The sequence below is a fragment of the Canis lupus genome, chromosome 15, assembly GCF_003254725.2.
Source record: "Canis lupus dingo isolate Sandy chromosome 15, ASM325472v2, whole genome shotgun sequence".
Classification (NCBI taxonomy): Eukaryota; Metazoa; Chordata; class Mammalia; order Carnivora; family Canidae; genus Canis; species Canis lupus.
This window is the reverse complement of record NC_064257.1, coordinates 1,902,493-1,908,492: the sequence shown is the minus strand read 5'-3', so window position 1 is coordinate 1,908,492 and position 6,000 is coordinate 1,902,493. Positions and strand designations below refer to the sequence as shown.

General features: G+C 50.8%; 1 non-coding gene across 1 annotated transcript; it reads right to left on the bottom strand.

Moving 5' to 3' along the window:
* Window positions 1–1,656: 1,656 nt before the first annotated feature.
* On the bottom strand, window positions 1,657–1,797 carry LOC112642659 (U4 spliceosomal RNA). Its single transcript, XR_003125366.1, has one exon. It is a non-coding gene; the product is annotated as a U4 spliceosomal RNA (small nuclear RNA).
* Between the last annotated feature and the right edge of the window lie 4,203 nt (window positions 1,798–6,000).

Here is a 6,000-nt window from a genome sequence, read left to right as displayed (position 1 = left end):
TTTTGAATTTATCTTTTTTTTTTTTCTTTAATCATTGCTCTAAGTTTAATGCATGGAGGTGGGATTCAGAACATGAACGTATAGTACCGTCTTGACCAGAAGTCTCTGGATCCTTTGGATCTCCCCAGAGTGGAGACCCTCTGCCTATGAAGAGGACTGTTTCCAGCAGCCAGGCAGGCAGATAGGGGGAACAAAGGAACCTGCCCTTCTGGAAGCTTCTATTTTCTTCTCCAAGGAGACGCAGGCTCTGGAGGACCCAGAGAGCCCCCCTGAATAAGGCTTCTTTGGGCCTCCTGGCCTCCCAGTCTCCTGGTTCATTGCCCCCTGACTGTCCCAAGTCATTCCGTCACAGGGCTCCCTGCCAACACTCCACCTCAAAGGTCCTCACTGATGCGGGGCTTTAGGTGTTCATGGCCATATTTGAATTTCAACAAGGGACTCATAAAGATGTTTTCATCTTTAAAATGTACAGGAATGGAATTCAAATGGTGGAATGACAGGCTGTGTGTGGGGTCGATTGGCTGGGTCAGAGACATCACACCTGGCTGGCGGGGAGAGCTTTCTGACGACAGGAGCTGTCCAACAAGGCGTGGGCTGCTGTCACTGGAGGAACTCAAGCGGTGGACGGCTGACCTTCCACTGGGCGCCGGGCGGGGCCCTGGATGGAAGGATCTGGAGGCAAGACGGAGGGTTCTGGGAGAAGCAAAAGAAGCAGCTGAAAAGTGTCACTAAGATGTTCTTACTGCTCTGAAGCCAGCCTCGCTCCCCATGCTGATACGTTTCCAAAAGCGTATCCTACGCTGGTACCCTGAGAATGGGGCGCCTAGGTCACCTTTTGGGGGTCTGGCCCCTGAATGACAGGGTTGGACTCAAGCACAGGGGTTCTCAGAGTCTCCACCAGCAGATCTTAGGGTCCAGGCCACGAGGAGCTTCCCCTCTGCTCCCCAGAACTCAGCCCCCTCAGTCTACCCCACGCATGCTCACCCACCTGCGTGACCCGTTCAGAAGAGGTGATCCCAGCTGCCGGTGCGGCTGTGCTTCAAAGCCTGTGTTATCTTTCATGTTTCACAGTTACCATAGCAGTCAGATTTATCTTCATCTTTTACAATTCAAAAATACTAATGGAATTACTGGTTTTGTCTGTGTTTTAAAGCCATAGCATCTTTTTCTTTCACTGCTATCCCTTAAAATGTCCTCAAAGGGATAAATGTAATCCCAGAAAGACCTTCTCAGGAAAAAAATGGGTATTTTCCCCCCAACTTTAGTGGGGTTTATAGCATGACTGGCAGCACAAAAGAGTTTCTATAGCATGATTGGTGTCATACAAGGGGGTCTCCTAAGGGCCCTTTCACTGTCCACCTCTCTTCTGGGCCCCGGCAGGTGAAGGCAGGGTCCCTGCCGGCCATTGCACTTGTCATTGCTGGTGGCTTCTTGGAGGAAGGAATTGTGTGCTTCGTCTTTACAGTGCAGTCCCATTCTTCCCATTTTACAGATGAGGAATCAGGGCTGAGAGAGGTGAAGTGACTTGCCCAAGGTCACACAGCCAGGGAGAGGCTGAGTGCCCTACTCTCTCTCAACCATGTTCTCTCTACATCCTCTAGTTGGTCTCTGTTTGACCTTTTCTCAGAGAGGATTTCTGCCTTTTTTTAAAAATAGTCTCTGTAGAGACTGGCAAATATTGCCAATGCTGACCGTATTTCAATTCCTCACCGCAGGGTATTGGGAAAAGTTTTCAAATAGCAATGATTGCACCTGGGAGAAACCGCATTTGCTGCAATCCTGCCACTGCGCAAAGCTTGGGAGGATTTTTGTTCTGCTTACGCAAGAATTTCTATGTGAATTTTTTTTTTTTTTTAGGATTGTATTTATTTATTCACGAAAGACACAGAGAGAGAGGCAGAGACACAGGCAGAGGGAGAAGCAGTCTCCATGCAGGGAGCCCGATGCAGGACTCGATCCCAGGACCCCGGGATCAGGACCTGAGCCGAAGGCAGACGCTCAACCACTGAGCCACCCAGGCACCCCTTCTATGTGGATTAGAGCCCTTAGGTCACGACACAGTGTCTTCAATTTTAGCTTTCAGCTGTGTGGCACTTTGCATTTTGAGATACCTTTTCTGATTATCAGTATAATATGCGATCTGTTCTTTGCTAACTTTTGGAGGATAACTCTTTATTTTAAAATAATTATAGATATGTAGGAAGTTGCCAAAAATAGTGCACAGAGGTCACATGACCCTTCCTCCAGGTTTCCCCCCCCCCCCCACAAAGGGTACCTATCAAATCAAACCCAGGAAATCCGCACTGGTACAATGCGTGGGTACAGTTCTGTGTCATTTTGTCACACGTATAGATTTATGTCACCACCATTGTAACCGAGATACAGAACATCCCATCACCACGAAGTTCCCTCATGTTGCCCTTGACTCTTACATCACGGACTTTCCTCCCACTCTCTCGAAGCCCTGGCCATTGCGAATCTTCTCCGTTCCCATCATTGTTTTCATGTCTAGAATGTCATATAAATGGAATCCCACAGTCTGTAACCTTTTGAGATTGCCTTTTTTCACTCAGCGTAATGCCCTTGCCCTCTGTCTGGGTTGTTGTCTCTATCCACAGCTGGTTCCTTTTTATTGTTAAGTAGTACTCCACAGGGCCGGGGGTGGGTACAGTTTTGTTTTGTTTTTTTTTTTAAGAACTTGGACGTCCAGAAAATATACAGAAAAAGATAGGGAAAACAATCCCAAGCCCCCAGATTGGAGGGGGGAGTCTCCTGGTCTCCCTCTGGCCCAGGTGAGGACTGGCATAGGGAGAAGACAAAGCCGCGTGGCTGCTCCCTCTCCTCCCCTCCGTGGAACTCCAGCTGGCTGTGAGGACTCTCTCTCTCTGCATCTCTCTTTTCTTTTTTCCCCTCTCTTTCTCCTCACCCCGTGTGTCTCCATCTGCCTCTCTGAGTCAGTCTCTCTCTTTTTCTCAAACCACAAAACATGGCTAAATGCAATTTCCATTGAGTGCAAAATCTTGTGTCTGTGCTTCATTATTCTGTCTGGATTCGTACATGTTTTCAATTGCATAATTCCCCTCCTTCCTCATTTTCTCCCCAAGACTTTCTCCCACATAATATGAGCATTTGGGGGCCAGCTTTTGACAGTTCTGCCTTTGAATGTTGTGAAAAGTGGAGCGAGTGCCTCTTTCAGCCCTGCACCACCAGGGAAGCTTGGTTGGCAAGCTCCCCGGGGCTGCTGCAGTGCTTTGTCCCTTAGGCCAGGCCCGGGTGGCGGGAGTGCCCCTTTACCAGCCCGCAGGAAGGCCAAGGTTGCAGCACCTGCCTTAGAAGAGTCCAAACAATATTCTGACGGCCAACTCCTGACCCTCCACCCCACTGGCGACCACAGCGTCAGGGCCAAAATCCCCTCCCTGGCTACTCAAGAGTCTTAAGCATCTGGACCGACCCTCTTCGTTCATTTAAGCCTTTGATCCTTTATGACTGGAAAGTATAGTCTTTTGCTCCAATAGCCACTGCAGCTTTGAAATGGAGTGTCTCAAAAATAACCTAGACATCCAAGAAGTGAATAGTTAAATACATCGTGAGATGTCCTATATAGAATCAAACATTAGAAAGTCACTAAAAATCATGGTTTGGTAACTCAACAGTTGAGCATCTGCCTTCAGCTCAGATGGTGATCCCTGGGGTCCTGGGATCGAGTCTCTCATGAGACTCTCCCTGCAGGGAGCCTGCTTCTCCCTCTGCCTGCATCTCTGCCTCTCTGTGTGTGTGCCTCTCGTGAATAAATAAAATCTTTAAAAAAAATCATGGTTTGGAAAGTTCTCAGAATGGGAAAGTATGCACAATATACCGTTAAAATCCCAATGATGTAAAAATACTTAAGTATGGAAGAATGGCTTAGAGAAAAAGCACCAAAGTGTTAAAGGTTCTTACTTCTGGATCGAGGGATTATAGACGACTTTTCAATTTTCTCTTAATGTTGGCAATAAACACGTTTTATCTTTACAATCAGAAACAAATATGCGTTATTAAAACTAGATGAAGGCTGCTGGATACAAAGTCACTTCCCTAACCCTCTAGTCAAGTGGTGTTGGAGAGCATCTCCTCCCCATGGGGAGGGCAGACCCTTGTCCAGGCACCTTTCCTGGAGCTTAAGCACCTGCTGCTGGGCCAGGCAGGTGGAGAGCAAGTGCTGGCTGCCCTGTCCCCACCCTCCCCACCACTTATATTTTTAAATGGACTTTGCAGCGGAGTGGGCAGGTCCTGCCTGGCATCTGCATTTCCACATGGCACTTCTGGAGCCAGGGACTGTCCCACATTTCTGATGCAGTGTCCTCGGTTGTCCTCATGGCCTCCAAGTGGATTAGATGATCCCCTTCACTCAGGGCAGCCATGTAGTCTGGTTTCCTGGGAGCTGGCATAGGCATTGGCCTTCCAGACATATGCATAGAACCCAGAGCTCCCTGGTTCCAGCTTGATGTCCTAGAAAGAACATGGAGTTCTAGAAGCCTGGACCCTGCCATTAAGTCCTGCCTGAGAGAAGGGAACCTGAGAGAGGACAATCAGTCCCATTTGCAGGAGGAAAGTTACATCTAGTGTCTGGGGACCATTTTCTTGACCCAGGGATTTTTAAGCCAGTTCTAAGTGCAAGCGACAGTCTGTAGTCTGGCTGCTGTGGTAATGACTTAGGGCTGGGCTCTGGGGCCAGCCTGCCTCGGCTCTAATCCCAGCTCCACCACCTTGGGCAAGTTTTCTTCCCCTCTCTGTCCCTCAGGTCCCTCAACTGCAAATCGGGGGTACCTACTTCATAGAATCATGGCAAGGAGTAATGAAGTTGATTTGTGTAGAGTCCTGAGAGCCGAGCAGCGTAGCCCACAGCGAATGTTAGCTATTATTCTTATTATTCCACCATGCGGTCATGGGAATGGGAAAGCAGGATATTCGACATTGGGGCTCTCCCAGAAAAGCCCAGATGTAAGTCTCTGTGATGAATGCCAAATGAGGATTACCAATTAAAAGCCCTGCCTCAAATCTGCTCCAGAGTAGGGGGGGTGGTATGAAGAAATACAGGCCTTGGTGTGGGTCTGGGGGGGTCCTGAGCAGTGGGGAGGCCAGGGGGCACAGCCGGGCCTCGAAGGAGGCTGGGGGCAGATAAAGGGGCTTGGCCAGGACGACGGGTAGGTGGGCGCCTCTGCCAGCAGAGCAGGGGGAACATACCAGGCGCCTTCAGAGAGGATGGAATTCCAGCTGGGGCCGGTCCCCATGGGGCAGGGACAAAGCCTCTGCTTGGGACACCCGGCCCTTTGCAGCTGCTTTCTTGTCGCAAGGGCCCTGCAGGGTAGATTCGCATACAGAGGAGGACATCAGGCTAGATGGGACCACGACTGGCTGGGGACCCTGAGACTGGGAAGGAGGGAACTGAGATTTGAATCCAAGGTTGCCTACCTTCCCCCTGGGGGTGTTGTGTGTGTTTGGGGGGGAATGAGGCCAGAAGGCTTCGGCTCTCTGGTGGGGGTAAGGAGGGCTGAGGCCTTGCGAGTAGCCTGCTGCAGGGATGGGGAGTGGCTGAGGGAAACCCAGCCCCAGGTGTGGGGAGCCCCCGCCTGCTGGGCAGCCACGTGGGGGAAGAGCAAAAAGTAGGTCAGTCACGCAGGAGACAGAGCATGAAATTAATGAGCACCCAGGAGCTGGAGTAGTCACCTTCCAGGAGGGCCCTGGAGGAGGAATGCGATCCCCAGGGAAAGGTAGTGGGGTCTGGGATGGGGGTCCGGGGTGGGTGGGGGAAGGAGGCCTGCCCTAGCACCGCTTTCTCTCCTGGCCCCTCTGCACTGGGGGAGCTTCGTGGGGCAGGATGGGAAACGATGGCAGAGTTCAAGGGGTAGAGACCTCCTAGGCAGGAGGGGCCTACCCGTAGAAGCCCTGTGAGGGTAGAACCATGACGGCTTCCTTTGCAGCAGGCTGACCCCTGCTGCCTAGGACAGTGTCAGGTAACTG